Source organism: Protopterus annectens, chromosome 4.part0 (assembly GCF_019279795.1).
Source record: "Protopterus annectens isolate FY-2018-M chromosome 4.part0, PAN1.0, whole genome shotgun sequence".
Taxonomy (NCBI): Eukaryota; Metazoa; Chordata; order Ceratodontiformes; family Protopteridae; genus Protopterus; species Protopterus annectens.
In genome coordinates this window covers 468405158-468421910 of record NC_056733.1, presented here as the reverse complement: position 1 = coordinate 468421910, position 16753 = coordinate 468405158, and the positions used below count along the sequence as shown (strand labels likewise).

The following is a 16753-nucleotide window of genomic DNA, read 5'->3' as shown; positions in this document are numbered from 1 at the left end:
CTTACAATGTTAATGTGCCGTCTTGGATTGTGAAGCAGTGAAAGTCTGGAAACTGACAAGCACTCCCTGGAAAAGTTGCACCTCTTTAAAATGGGTTCAGTTCATTATTGAGTAGCACTTTAAACTAGATTCCATTTCCCAGTGAACAGTAGTAGAACATTGTAGTAGAAAGAGAAGTGAGCAAACGCTTATGGAAAACCCAAGAAATGAAATGCTGCAAATACGTTTTCAAAGAATGGTGCTTTCCTCCTTGGCTACTGCTGTTGAAATTCTTGTTAAGACGCTTCTCCTTGTTTCTTCTTTAAAAGAGCTTTTATTAAAATGTTTTAAAACAAAAAAAATAAAAGCTACAACCTAACCATTTGAAAGCATTGTAACACAAAAAAGAGAGATGAGCGCTTTCGGTTTATCAACCTTTTTCAGATCTGCTTAACATTTGCAGCTACTTCTATTTATATTCATGCTGCTACTTAGTCATCCCCCACAACCAATGGGAGCCTCTATGCTAATTCTTGATGTACTTGTAGTCCAATCTGATGTTCTAGTTCTTATTTCTTGGAAGCCAATTACATTCTTCCATGCAAATGAGTTTTAATAACTCTACCAATGTTTATTCATTCCTTTCTCTCACCTAATTTGCTATTCTTTTTCTTTTGCTCCAATGGCTTGTGTGTATCCTGTTGCAAGATGCAGGCTCCACCTTTTTGTCATGTTCTTATTTGCCTTTTGTAAAAACTAATCACTCTCCCTGCATAGCATTTTTCAAGTATTTCGCCTCTATAATGGAGGCGTCTGCCTATAACAGAGCTACAACCTCTTCTCTTTCACGGGTTGTCTTCATTAGGTAAATCACAGGTACAATGGCTTTCTCCTTTGTTTTAAAACATAGGATCAAACACTTTCTTGTATATGCTCTTACTCCCATGTCATCAGGTCTCTTTCAAACTGATAGCGCTTACTTAACTACATAAATGCACTTGCTAACTCGCATCATAAATCAAAAACTTTTTTTATTTTGTGTCTTGCTTCTTAATATCAAGTCTCTTTTTGACTAGGAGCACTTGCTTATATTCGAAGATGCGTGAAAGACATGAAAGAGAAGAGGTTGTAGCCCTGTTATAGGCAGACACGCCTCCAATATCCAAGTTAAAGACATGCTTCTGGAGCATTTCTCCCCGGGCCTCCGCTGAAAACAGGATCTGTGGAACCTAGTCGGACTTTCCCGGTCAACAAATGTTAAATAAAAATAAATAAATAAAATAAATAAAGTTAAGGCACGGAAGCTGCCTCATAGAGCTTAATTGTGCTGGTTGTTTCATTTGTCAATGGTCTTTTAAAAATGAAGTGTGTTTTGGCTGTGAGTAGATCTGAAGAAGCACTTGTGTGTGATGTGCTAATCTCTCCCATTTGTTTTAACTTTAAGTGTAGGATATTAAATCTATGCTTTTAGCTGTGTTGGTCAAACTATTTTTTATTTGGTGGTTATTAAAGAAATACTTAAGATTCATTACAAATGGATTTTCCTGAGCCTACACCAACTCCTCCTGTTCTTCAGGCATTTGCGTATGTATGCATTAAAGCTTGCTGCCCCTAAGAAAGTAGATTGTGTATAGTTAATCTTACAAATTTTATTTTCTAACACTAAATCTGTCCCTTCTGTTATTTCATTGGTAAATACTGCTGCTGCCATGAGTAAATCCTGATATACCCACACCCATGAGTGGGTTATTGCTCTTATACCATAGCATTATTTAAGAAAGAAATAGCTTACTTTTCTTAAATAATGTCTTTGTATAAATGCATTGTAGTGGTCCTACGCATTGTTTCCTGTTCTGTGATGTACTCTGCATACGTATGGAAGTTACATTCCCACGCTTGTGCAGTACATCAGTGATGCCGAAGAGAAGCAACAGAGAAAAGTGAATCTCTGCTGCTGTTCTTTAGCGTGCATTTCTGAAGGAAATCTTAAACATCTGTCATTATTTAATGACTTCAACTCCACTAGCTTGCTAAGATTTTTTTTTTTTTTTATGTGGAAAAAGCCAGTAGTATGAAGCAAAAATCTGGACAGTCTGTGAAGATTCAGACAGTTGAGAGATACATGAGTATGCTGATATTTAAGAAGTGACAGAGCATAAATACAAGGAAAATCAGATACTTTTCTGTTTCTTTACTTTTGTAGAATGTACCTGATTTTTTCTTGTATTTTGCTCTGCCCTCTGTAGCATATTCCGCTAGAAAAGTTTGGCCGCTCAGTAGTAGTTTAGTGGCTGGAATTTTTTCCATTGGTATATGCTTGCACACCGGTTGGTCTATCCAGTCAGCATCAACCAGTAGTGTGCACATTTCCGAGTAAGAGTGACCTATCACTGAACAATAATATAACTTCTTTCCCGCTTCTGAGGAAAAATAATCTTTGTGTAATCTTATTGCTTCTGTGTCTCAAGTGACTAATCACTCCTTGAAGTAGTGTTCTGATTCATCTGATGCCACTTCCAGAGCTGCTGCCACTGGAACTGTTATGAGAAAGTTTGTTTGGTTTTGTATACAAAACTTTCCTGAAGGTGTTACAGCTAAAATTTGTATTTAGACCATCTGCTGCAGAAGTTCTTAAAAGGTTTGAGCGATGGAAACTAATTCATAGAGTTTCTCAGATTTTTCAGGGGTTGCAGTTGTGTTGCATTTAACAAAAAAAATAAACAGACGTAGTAAACAGACTTTTAAAACGATGACAGAGGGGCTTCAAAAAAAAAAAAAAAGGAAGAGACTCCCAGAAACAAGGGCAGTCCAAACGTCTGAGTATCTACAGTAACCCCACCCCCACCTTGTTTAGCACATATTTATTCTCCCAGAATCTGACCCTCTGTTTCTCTGGCAACAGATAGTCTGAGTCAAATGTGTTCGGAGAGTGATTCATCAGGGGCTACAGATAGCAGTGGGAATCCAGGTCTCCTTTTCAGGGGATTTCTCCTCATCTACCAGATAAAACTCCTCCCTCCCACAGGACAAATATTTGTATCTAGATCTGTTCCTGAATATTTCTACTCAAACAAGGGAATTTCTCATGGTGTAAACATTCATGGCATCCATGATTCTACCTACCCACCTCACCACCATCCCATCATTTTGCATTTACTGTCTCAGAGGAATTGGAAACTGTCCCTCCTTTTCAGAAAGGAGAAAAGAAGGTTTTTATTAAAGCTTATTTCTGGAACCAAAGAAAGGAGCATCATGGAGACTAATCCTAGTTCTTTCTTTTCTAAATCAGTTTGTGAAAATTCCAAAGTTCAAATGTTATCTATCACTTCACAGCCTGTTACTTCTCATTCCCATAAATTTTAAATGACCCTTAATTTAAATGATGCTTATCACATTCCTATAGCACAAGATTTCAAACATTCCTTAAGGTTTTCTATGTCTGGATCACACTTTTATTTCTCTGCATTACCCTTTGAGTTATCCACTTTCCCAAAAGTATTTTCAATGTGTCTAGCAGCAGTGATAGCCATACGGTAATCCCGTTTTCCTTATGTAGACAACTTCCTTATCTTTGCAGAGTCTTTTTATAAGCATCAGGATTCTCTCACATGGGTAAGATATTTCCTGCAAATACTGGGGTTTCAGGAAAGCATCCAAAAGTCATGCTTGAATCCCCCCACTGATCTAAGGGGGCGGCAAAAGCCAACACATTCTGGCTAGGCTTATAAATGCCTTCGGGCAGATAGCCTAGTTACCTACCTATGAACTCCTGAAATTTTCCACTCAAACCAAGGCCTCAGCAAAGGAATTTCTCAGGATATTAAGGTTCATAGCATCCGGGATTCTCATGATTCCTCTAGCCAGATTCCACATGAGAAAAATTCAGTGGTGCCTAAAATCAGTATGTCCCAAAATCACCATCCCCTGACATTCCAGATACGTTTGGGATTTGTGAAAATGCTAGTCTTTGGGGAAGAGACAAGTTTTACCTGAATCCAGGTCTATCATTTTCCCTTCCAGTTCCAGTGCAATCTGTAAATGGCACCTCATATTTTGCTTGGGGAGCAGTGTCTATGGGAATAAAAGTGCATGATTTTTGGAACAAAAAAAAGATGGACCAAAACACACAGGTAAAAGTGAGGTTTGTTGTAATAAAAGCTCTCGACTCCCTTTCAATCATCTGTAGGTCTTAGGACATTACAGACAACACCACAGTAATGTGGTACACAAACAGGGGAGAACTATAACTTGCCCTCTATGCAGACTAGCCATGGTTGCCTGGGATGTAGCTTTTTCACCGCAATATCATTCTGCTAGTATCTTGCATTCTGTCAGAGCAAAGTTTTGTGGCAGACCCGCTAAGCAGGACCAGTACAGACCTTCATGAAAGTAAATCAAATCAGGCGATCTTCCAGGAATTGGTCCAGCTGTTGGGAGCACCTCAAAGCTGTTTGCCTCATTTCAGCTATACTCAGCTGGCAAAATTCTGCTTTGGGACTCCATGCAAGAAGGCCTGGAATACAGATGAATTCCCTTTTCCTTGGACAAGAATGTTCTTTTATGCTTTTCCAGCTTTTACACTGATGTCCAGGGTCATGCTAAAGATTAAAAAGGGACTCCCCAAAGATCATTCTGATAACTCCCTTCTGGCCTAGGCAACAGTTGGTCTTCCTTGTTTTGGAAATAGCCAAGTTCAGTTACCAGAAATTTTCTTTCAGACTGGACCTACTCTCACAAGATTGGGGGGGGGGTGTTGTATACCTCACATCTCCAGCCAACTCAATTAACTGCATGGATGAAAGAATTTTAAAACCTTTTATGCTCCTATTTTCTGAGAGTGCAGTATGTATTAAAGGAGTCAAGAAAACTTGATACTAGGAAGCTGTACATTAGCAAATGGAAAATATTTTCAAGTTACTGCCAAGGTATGAAACAGGACCCTTTTAAAGCTAGTATTTCTCTGGTTCTGCAATATTTGTGAGTTATTATCCTCTGTAATTTCTTAATTCCTCTATCAAGGTTCATTTGTCAGCCATTTCAGTATGTCTGCCCAATGGTCCTTCCCTTTCAATGCATTCCCATATTAAAATGTTTTGGAAAGGGCATTGCTTACCAAACCTTCTAGAAAACAGGTAGCTCCTTCTTGGGATCTTAACATTCCTTTAGAAAAGTTAACTCTTGCTCTGTTTGAACCAGCTCATCTGGCCAATTTTGAGGTTCTTAACATGAAAACCAGTTTTGCTGATTGCTCTGACTTTACCAAATGTCTTATGGTGGGTCAGCCTTCTCATTTTCTACAAAGATATGGTTTCCTTAAGAAAGTATAGTTGTTTAACATCTTACCATAATAGTAGATGTCCTTCTATTCACTGTAGCCATATTCGGTAAATAAGGGATGTCCCTCATGGGCAGCCCATTGCTTGGCAAGTATAGATAACTTTAAAAGAGATCTTGTCTGTTGTGTACATCACATTTGTGCTCCCCATATAGAATGTAGGGCATAATAAAAGGGACATACAGACACAACTATCCAGAACTGAATTGCTCCAGAAGAGAACAGTCGTCATAGGACAAAGGAGTCCATGCACATCCAGAGGGAAACAATGTGGAATAAACAAGCGGGGGTTGGAGGGAGGGAATGAATACTGCACAGTGAGGAGGACAGCTACTGTTATGGTAAGATTTTACACAACTGTACTATGTCCTTCCATGTCACTGTTGCAGTTGTTTGTATTTAAGGGTGAGTAAAAAAGCTCAAACAGAATGGGAGATAGAAGGCTAAGAGCAGCCCTCAACAAACCCACACAAAATGGTTTCAGCAGAACCTGTTCTGACCCTAGAAACCATATCCAGCTTATAATGCTTAGTAAAGGTATGCACAGAAGACCCCCTAGAAGAGGAGTCAGTAACATCATAGCTACACTTAGAGTGGTGAGCCACTTGAGAAGCAGAACTTAAAAAAGATAAGGCAGAGGATTTTCCATCAGAATCAGGAAAGGCCAAGATAACTTGACAAGCCTGGAGTAATCAAGGCCAGAGCATACCTGCTCATGTGGGTCTGGTAATTATTACCCCTAACGGCCAAAGTAGAAGCAGTGTAAACTTTCATGCCAGTCCTCTTCATTGTTCTGCTATCCTTATCAGAAGGCAAAGGTTTAGAAGGCTTGTCAGAAGAGATTGACACAACAGCAGGATCAGCAGAAGGACACTTAAATAAAAATAGAAAATCCTCAGGAGCCTTATTGAACTTACCAGGTTTCTTAGGAGCAGGAGGCTGAGATCCAGTGGACTTGGAAGCAGCAGTGAAAGTATCTAACAAGGCAGTCAACACAGGAGAAACTGCCAATGATACAGGAGTAAATACCCGAAGTAACTCACAATATCTTCTCTGAATATGTGACAATTGAGAAGAATCCCACTTACTCCATCATCCTAGCAATTGTGCCCCCAAAGGACAATTCTTCGAAAGGAGACTCAGGGTTAACCGTCTACTCATCATCAAAACTAAAAGGCAAAGGCATCTGTGAGGAATAGGACAAAGACCCCTGTCCAGACAGGGACTCCTCAACTCCCTGCACCGTTTAGAAGGGTAAAGGTCCAAGGAGGAGCAGGTACTGAAACCCCTCGAGGTGGCTTTCAGGCTATTAAGGCAGAGAACAACCCCTGAGTTAAACTCTTGCCATTTTCTTTGAGGATCCATAGGGCAGATGGAAACATGCTTCAGTTTTTGTCTTTTCTTAGAGAGGACGTCAGCCCTAACAAATACTGGAAGTTGTGACCCATGGCAAGATTCAAGAAGAGAACCCGGAACTTCCTCCCTGACCAATATCTGCGAAATCCCTCTAGGATCCTCTGAGATAACCAACCACCATTCCCCCTCAACGTCCAGAGTTAGCCAACTGCAAAGCTTCAGAGAATGTGCAAAAAGACACATGATAGCCTCCCACAAGGTTGCACAGAGGAGTCCCAACATAAACACAGAATCTACAGAGCTATTACCTATTTCTGGAGGGATGTCCGGTAGAGGCTGGATAGCTAAAGAATCCTACTGAGACTTCTTGGCCTTCTTACCTAGCAGGAGTATCTCTGGGTTAAAGGATTCCATCATGGTACCCAGAGCTAACTGTCGAAGCTGTTGGCTTTCAAGATAAATGGCCAGGGAAGACAAACTACTTCGGAGTCTCTTGGGCACAAATGCCTTACAGATACTTACAAGATCGTGGGAAGCCCCCAAACAAAAAAAGACACTGTTTGTGATGATCCCACACTGATATTTTCCCCTCTTGGATGACATGAACTGTATGCAGTGATAAAAAATACAAGGCCAAGAAAGTAAATTTAAAAAGAAAAATAACCCTAACAGGGCACTTAACTGGTGTTGCTAAATATTCAGTACAGCAGCAAAATGTTCACACCTACTGGCAATGACAGTGTTCAAACTGGCGGCAAAAGAAATTTGGGGTAGTTGCATCCTTATGTCCTTTTTATGCCCTATGTACTGTGCAGGGAGCATAAATGTGATGTACGGCACAAACAGGATCTCTTTTAAGCTTCTCTATAACTGGCCAGGGGACGGGCTGCCTGGGAAGGGACATCCCTTATGTACCGAATACTGCAACAGTGATATGGAAGGACATCTAATCCTCCTTTTATGCCTAAAGTGATATACAAGTTTACTTTGAGGCAAGCTATCAGTCTCCTACAAAAACAAAGAAGGAAGTCTCCATACTCTGGATGTTCACAGATAACCTGGATATTTTCTTGACAGGACAAAATCTTTCAGAAACTCTGACCAGTTATTAATTTATTATGAAGGCAACAAAAAAGTACAGGTAGGTGTCGAAACAGAATGTCTTGTCTGCCAGGACTTATTGGCTTCATCTGTGGCTCTTTGAAAAGGGGTGGATTCTAGAAGCAGCAATGTGGTCCTAAGTGCATACCTTTGCAAAGCACTACAAGCTAGATTCATTTTCCAGGTCTATAACAGGCTTTGTTAGGACCATTCTCCATGGGCTCCTGGACCATCATCCTTCCTTCCTTGTACTCATTGTAAGCAATGGTAGTTTACCCATATAGCTAAGGCTACTGGAAACGTGATCAAATAAACATAGTGCGTTTGCATAAGTAAACTTACCTTTAACGGTAGATGTTTTATCACTGCTGCAGTAGCTATTCCCTCCTTCCATCCCCCTTATTTTTGTATGTTTTTGTTGCTGGGGTAAGGACTTTTACGTTTATTTTCCTAACGTTAACCTTTCCAGGGCTCTCGTGTTTTTCTGTCAGCATGAAAGTTTTGAATGGTTTGGTGCCCATACCACTCTTTCTTCAACTCTGCTTAAGGCGGTTTAGGTGTGTTGAAGATGCCCATAATACACACTATAGCTCATGCACCAGTGTATCACCTTCCAAGCCCATATGGCTAAACACTGAACCTAACATATTAAAGAGACTCCATCGTGAGATAAACAGATGTCCCTCTCACCAAGCTGGATAAGGAGAAGGTCACAGTCAGCTGTGACCTCCTCCTTATCCAGCCTGTTGAAAGGGAGAAGGTCATAGTCACTTGTCTGTCAGGTGCCAGGATACGCCGTATCGCACATGCACTCAAGTCTCTCAACACCAGGTACCGTTATAACTCTGTCATAGTCTATGTTGGTGTGAACGACTTGAGACGTACCTCTCTGGACTATATGAGGAGAGACATGACTGAGCTCTCGGACTATGTGTATGCAGGCAGATATGTCCTTAGCCTTAAACAGCATTTTACTGTCACCTAGAATGATGCCTCAGTACAAACACAAAATTATTGACTTCAATAATTGGCTTAGTTTTTGGTGTCATTCTAATGGGATCCAATGTCTGTGTCTGTCAGATGACTTGATGACGAACCTGCTTTGCCAGCCCAGATGGTCTTCATCTGTCACCCCTGGAACCTACTACTGGCTAAGGCTCTTGCCACCCATAGTCCCTTTTGTGGCAGTGTCACAGGACAAAAACAAACAAACTAAAAATACCAAAAAAAAAACAAAAAACAACCTCAAGGTCATGTTGCTAAGCGTTACATAAAACTGCACTCAACTGGAACTGTCCTCACCCTGTGACACACACAGACCAGGACATGACATTCAGACCATCAGGCTGTGGAGAGCACCCAGCCCCCCCAGCAACCTAGTTACTAAAAATTAAGTCCTTCCAAATAAATTGAAAAAAAAAACTAAAGGAGGCAGGAGTATCAATCATCAGTAAGGTAAATACCTCCAGATATGGTATGGCAAAGATAAGATTCGGTTTCGGTAAAAGTAACTGTTGGTAGGACACCTGTTCTATCATTGCCAACTACAGAACCCACTCCATGAATCAGGACACCCACTCTGATAATTTGGATCAACTTGAGTCTATCAAGATACATCCTAACACCGTATTTTAGGTGACTTTAACTGCCCTATCACTGACTGGGTGAATTACTTCTCAACTCTTCTCAAATGCTCTGGAATCAACTTCAATGCCCTGGAGTGCTGCTGGTGTTGACACTGCTCCACACCACACTGAGCTGGTTGTACATTACACCAGGGACCTGTAACTGTTGAGAGTTCATCCTGTTGAGATCTGATCACTGGTGAGATCTGATCCTACTCATCATGACCATCTTCAGGAGACAACTATGACAAAAAAAAAACCTTCAAAAAAAAAACCTAACCTCTAAAAAAAAACCTCTTACAAGATGGTATAAACTCTTAACAGATGGATAAACCTCAAAATGGGCACCTCAAATATGTAGCTTAACACCACTGCCTATACAACCAACTTTATAAACTGCATTGAAGCACTAAGCTAACTCTGCACCATACTTGAACCTGCCTGGTGGACAATAACCAGAAAGTGGGACCATACCACCATGGACACCAATAAAAAACAAAGAAACTAAATGAAGTAACTGGTGAACAGGGTTGTGAACTGGTGATGCTCCTTCCTCAGCTTAAATAAGCAAATAAGACTTCTTGTGAAGTCCTCCAAGGCAAATTGAATCCAGGTTAGCTTCCTCAACCAAGGGCAACCATAAGGCTTTCCTTAGTTACATCCGTAACCTAAAAGGTAAGGCTCAGATTTGCACAGAACTGGTAGTTAATGGTAATACATGCACTGAGCTGGTGGACATAGATAACCTGCTAGCCAACAGATTTAGTGAAAACTTCACTCCCCCATCTCCGTCACACGTACTTCATGACATCCCTACCACCTGTCCCATACCTTGTATCTTTAAAGAGCACGTCGTAAACGCCCTCTGTAAGGCCAAAACACGGTATCAGTGGGTCCTGATAACATCCCAAGCTGCTTCCTGCATGGGCTGAAACATGAATTAGCATTACACTGGCTACTCTTTTCAAAGACAGTCTAAGCACTGGTTTCATCCCAGCTGAATGGAAAACAGCCACAGTTACCCCCTGCACAAAGGTGGTGCTTCTACTAACCCCAGGAGCTACAGACCTATTAGCCTGACTAGCCTTATCTGCAAGGCCATGTAGAGAATCTTCATGGACCTTATCAACAAAGATGCAGGTAATTTCCAAACACTAGATCCTACCCAGTTTGGAATTGTCAAGGGGAAACCATGCTTGTTAAACATGGTGGACTTCAAGACAGTCACAAAGGCCCTGGATGAGGGGAAATCAGTGCATACAGCCTACCTAGACCTGGCCAAGGCATTTGACACTATCCCTCACTCAGGCATCATTGACAAACTCTCCCAGCTAGACATCAACCCTTATATCGTAAGGTGGGTTGCAAACTGGCTCTCTGATAGAACCCATACAGTCAAAATAGGGGAATCCACCTCCAACAGCAGACCCATTACCAGTGGTGTTCCACAGGCATTGGTCCTGGGACCTTTACTGTTTGGAATCTATTTCTCTGAAGTACAAGCTAAAACTAAGGGAATGTGGCTGACAAAGTTTGCAGACAACTGCAAACTGGGTGCAGTCATAGAATCTCCAAATGATGGCAACACCCTTCAAGAAGGTCTTATACAAACAAATGATTGGTGCCAAAGTCATGGCCTCAAATTCAGTGCAAAAAAAGTATCATCATCCCTTTCATCAAAAGAGATGTTCCTGCAAATTACCATATCAATGGCAGTACCCTAAGTAACTACTCAGTGGTGAGAGATCTGGGCACCTGGGTTGAAAGCAACCTTGGCTTTTGATCACCATGTCTCTAGAGTGGTAAGAAGGGCATTCTATATGGCTCACCTCATAGGTAAGGACATTGCTTTGAGAAAAAGTGAAGTTATCACCTCCCTGTATTCTTCACTCATTAGGCCAATAATTGAGTACAACATCCCTTTTGGCATGTACGTTTCAAAGCACCTGCAGCAATTGGAGAGACCACAAAGGTTCCTCACAAAGAAAGGTCAAGGTCTTCAGCAGCTATTCTATGTGGATTGGCTGAATTATTGGAATGCTGCACATCTGCAAGTGAAATGTAACATGGGTTACTCGCCCTAAAGACCTACACCTGGTATGTAACATCAATATAACCTGCTGGAGGGACAAATTTGTCTCACAGAGGTTACCACATCTTTGGAATAGACTCCCATTTCACATCAAATAGAGCATCTCATTGGCCCTCTTCAAACACAATCTGGACGATTGGATGGGTGACCATAAATTTTTCCCGGGGGTTCCACCTGTGTCCCTCTTGCACAGGGGCAGTAGGTGCTGATCATAGTAAGGGTAACATTTGGCTAGGCTTGTAAGGACTCCCCAGGCCATTGGCCTAGTAACTTCCTGTGACCCTATGATACTATGAAGCTTTGGAAGCTGGCCTGCTGTTAAATCCTTAGCAGGCTATAAAACATGCAGCAGTGGTCATTCAAGCATCAACTGTTATGCTAGATTTTACTTACACAGCTTTATTCTGTGCTTGTAACATGATTCTTTGCACATAAAGAACCATATTGTACTTCATAGTGTACCTGAGGAGCTGCTAATAATTGTAACATAATGGATTATTTTATTGTTTATTACAAGTTGCATATGGAGCTGTTATACTTTTGAATGCAACTGTTAAATGATTATTTTCCTGTTACTTTTTACTTGCAGGTTGTTGGAGTAGAGTGTATTAAATACCTGTGATTGATCTTTATAAAAAGCACAGTTGTGCTATAATTTTTTAGGCGTTATTACTGATGTATCTTTTTGTATCTGTGTGTGCTACACATCTTAATGCATTTCACACAAAAATATTGCATTAGTTACTACTACTACTACAGTGAGTTCAGCTGTGTTTGGTATTTTTTGGTCTGAGGAGAAAATACAGATGTGAAGTTGTTCAATCTCGCCATTCATTCATCACTGATGGGTTCGGAGCCGATCCTTTGCTCCAACACGGCCGACTAGCAAGCTCAAAGTTCTCCAGTAGCTCAAGATCCCACCCCTATCCCATAATACACTGCTGGAATTACCTCAGATCTAGTTTGCCACAGCACAAATCTCTTGGTTTTCAGCTTGGCTCGAGACTTTATCGGGAGTTTTTCAACTTTCAGCAAGTTATATTTTTTCTCTTTTATATACCCTTGTTCTATTCTTTGTAGCAGATATACTAGATAGTAAATAGTTTTTCCTGTGTTTTTACCCCTTTCCTCAGTATTTTTATCTTGCCTTCGGCCTTTTGGCCTTAGGATTAGTGATTAGTCAGTGATCTCCTTTGGGACTATCGTTTTGGATCTCTTATTACTGTTTGTAGTTATTTAGTTGTTAGTGCCCCTTTTGGGCTGTGTGTATGTTTGTGTGAGTTACTTAGTTTAAAACAGCTCTTAGTTAATCAGTGTGCTTGAGTTGTGTAATGTCTGAAGATAAGGACAAGCATTCAAAGTCTGGGTTTGAAAAGTGCCCAGACTGCGGACAAAAAATGTCAGTCACAGATGCCCATGTGCAGTGTGTTTACTGCTTGGGTGAGGTACATCTGCAAGAGTCTTGCAGCATATGTCATTCCTTTTCCACAAGAGTGTTAGCTGAAAGGAAGAGGAAATTGATTGATAGGGGTATCATTAAACACCCCTTTTCTGAGGCAGTGTCTGACCAGGATGGAGCCAGTAAATCATCTAAATCTTCTAAGTCTTCCACTGATTCTAGAGCCATGAAAGGAAAGAGGTCAGAGAGTGTGGTGACTTCGGCTCCACTGCCCTTGGAGGCGACAGTCTGCTCTTTTTGGAACCGGGACATGGCTTTGGAACCGGTTACCAAAAAACCTCCTTCCATATTGCTGCAATCGGCTCCACCTGTCCATTCTTCCAGGTCCTCTGTCAGCTTATCTGATCTGGATATGGACCGGCTGGTTCAGAAACCAGGCCTAGTTAAATTGCTGTCAGCTCAGACACAACCGGAGCTGAAGACCACTACCTGTGAATTGTCTGCTCCTCCTCCGAGCCATATTGGACCTTCGGAGCCGGAGGAGGCCGACCTGATGATTGTGGATCCCTTGGAGCAGACACCTGCTCCAGTGTCATCTGCTCCATCTGCTCGGACGTTTTTGGCGCTGACTGGGGACTCTAGGAGCCAACACTCTTCAGTTGGGTCCGGGGAGGATAGCCGCACCGACTCTTCCTCTCGGAGCCTCGGCTCAGGTGAGCTCGGAGCCCACGGCTTTGGTGTGGGAGGAGATTGTGGCTCCATCGGAGACATCGATGACTCCTCATCAGAGTCGAGGTGCATTCGATGCCATGAGGCAAGTGTTGTCTCCCAAGACTTTCTCATCTCAAGGTCTGGCCTCTTCTTTCCCTAAAGTGCCTGTATCTGTTTCTCTTTCCTCTGGTCCTCCCAAGCACGTAGACCCAGAGCCTCTGGTAGCCCCAAAAGGTGCTCCCTGCTCTAATGAGACCTCTCCAGAAGTTCCCCCTGAAGAGGTTCCCAGGAAGAGATTATGCAAGAGGAGACATTTGGACCCTCCCCAGGAGTCTATCACACAGGACAGCAACCTCGAATCAGAAGGGTCCCCCAGATCCCTCTCTGAGGACATTGCAGAGATTCTTGAAATCCTTAGGCAGAGAGGTGATTGGCAGTCCAAGAGCCCTACTGAGGATGAGTCGGTTCTCCTGAAGGTGTTTGGGTCTCAACCTTCCACCTCTTGGGTATCTCCGCCCTATGATGAGCTTAAGGGTCTGGTCTCTCGTAGGATATGGGAGTCTCCAGAATCTATGGAACCTGTTCCTCGGAGGCCTAATAAGTTTATTTCAGCCCCTGTGGATAATTCCTTTTTGACCAAGGGAGTCCCTATTAATGCCATGGTGGTGGCGGCAGCCACCAAAAAGGAAATGTCTGAGACTTGCTCATCTATCCATCCTCCTAACAGAGAATCTAGGATCGTGGATAGATATGGGAAATGCATGTTCAGTTCAGCAACTTTCTCACTCAGATCACTGAACTACTTGACACATTTTACCAGACTGCTGAGAGATCTCCTTAAGGAGTTGGGATATGCTCCTCAGGGTGCTGTAGCTTCATGTGTATCCGATAAGATTGCCACTTAGCTCTCTACCCTCAATTCGATAGTCAACTCGTCCATGAGTCTCGTATCATATGCAGCTGATGGTTCGGGTAGAGCCACAGGTACAGGAATCGCTCTCCGTACACATGCCTGGATGCGACTCTGTTCCTTCTCGGAACCCTTCAAGTCTTCTTTTACTAATACCCATTTGACGGGCCATTTTTGTTTGGCCCAAAGGTGAAGGAGACGTTGACCAGGTGTGAGCAAGAAGGAAAGACTCTCTGCCGTCGGAGTCCATTTTTCCACCCACACTCGACCCTTTCCCAAAGGTCAGAGGGGAGGAAAGATGTGGTTCCGGAAAGCCCAAGGAGCCTTTCAAGACACACATGGCGAGCCCCCCTGCAGAGGCAGAGGAGGGGGTTTCAATGGAAGACACCGCCCTCGCAGCAGAGGGGGTCCGCAACACCAGGGTGACAGAGGTCATTTCTCTGGTCAATCCTACCAGCGCTCCTGAAGGGAGGCCCGGCTGTTCTACTCTGGAGGCAGTCGGGGATCGCTTATCTTTGTACCCCAAAGCCTGGCTAAATATAACAAATGACATTGGTTACGAAGCATCATTTCCAGAGGGTATTTCATACCATTCTCCACCCAGCCTCTTCCCGTCAAAAAAATCCTGGACGTTCCACCCAGTAACTTGGGACAAGCAGAAATAGAAGTATGCTGATTGCTAGAAAAAAGTCATCCAGCCAGTCCCAGCAGACCAGACAGGATTCGGAACTTACTCAGTCCCGGACTTTCCACTCAGTTGCAGGGAACAAGCAACCATAGAGGTCTGCAAGTTGCTAGAAAGAGTCATCCAACCAGTCCCAGCAGACCAAATAGGATTCTGAACTTACTCAAGATTCTTTATGGTTCCAAAGAAAACGGGACTGGAGACCCATTTTGGATATCAGCAGACTCAACCAATTTGTGAGAAAAGAGAAGTTCCGAATGGTCATGCTACAGTCCATACTCCCCTTGTTGGGGAAGGACAATTGTATGTGCTCGATCGATCTCAAGGATTCGTACTACCACATAAAGATGGCCAGACCATGCAGAGATCACCTGCATTTCCGGCTGGGAGCCAATCATTATTAATTCTGAGCTCTGCCCTTTTGTCTCACTACAGACCCCAGAGTGTTCACCAAGTGCATGGCAGTAGTCACGGCTCACCGGAGGCGTCTAGGATTCCAGGTGTTTCCGTATCTAGACGATTGGCTCCTTACCTCCACCACCAGGCATCAACTTCTTCAAGCGAGAGAGGCTACTCTGACTGCGATCAGCTAGGCATTACAGTCAACTTTGAAAAGTCTGCCTTGTTGCCATCGCAGCATATCGTTTTTATAGGGACAGAACTAGACACGTCAACCACCACTCTCTGCCTTCCGCCAGAAAGAATCTCTATTCTTCGCCAACACATCATGGCCCTAATATCAGAGAACAGATCACCAGCAGCAGAGGTATTGAAAGTTCTAGGATTGATGGTGGCAGCTATTCTAGCAGTCCCCTTAGCAAGGATGCGTATGCAAATCCTTCAATGGCTTCTATTCACGCAATGGTCTTAGAAAGAACTTCCAGTGAGTCACATGATCCTGATAAATTCATGCAAGAAGGATCTTCAGTGGTGGTTGACGTCTCCATGTCACAATAGGATGTCCTTTCATGCTTCCCCCTCCTTTTGCCACTGTGACCACAGACGCTTCCCTGATAGGGAACATGTCAGTGGTCTGGTATCTGAACAAACAAGGCGGGACCAAGTCTTATCCCCTTTGCCGAGAAGCCCTCAGAGTATGGCAGTGGGCACTGTCATCCCAGTGCTTTCTATTGGCAATGCACATCCCGGGCAAATCCAACGTAGTAGCGGACAGACTGAGCAGAGCAATCATGTTGCCCCACGAATGGTCCCTCAAACAAGAGATTGCGGACAAGATCTCCCACAAATGGGGCCAGCCATTCCTGTGACCTCTTCACCAGCCACATCAACAACAAATGCAGAAGCTATTTTACCCTAATTCCCATGCCAGGTCACACCCCGAGGGATGCTCTTGTCCACGATTGTCCCCCGGGTCTCCTGTATGCATTTCCACCAATTCCCCTGATATCCAAATTCTTACAGAAAGCAAGGACGCTGGTATGGACCATCATCCTCATAGCCCCTCATTGGCCTCGGCAGATTTGGTTCCCGTTTCTTTATCATCATATTCTGGAAGACCCGTGGATCTTGGACCTTCCATTGCCCTAGGGGATCTTCAAA

The 16753-nt window shown here is 42.9% G+C and overlaps 1 protein-coding gene across 1 annotated transcript in view; it reads left to right on the top strand.

Moving 5' to 3' along the window:
• CHEK2 (checkpoint kinase 2) overlaps positions 1-16753 on the top strand; it is a 1207489-nt gene that overhangs the window by 1159240 nt on the left and 31496 nt on the right. The gene's annotated exons all lie outside the window — the stretch shown is intronic.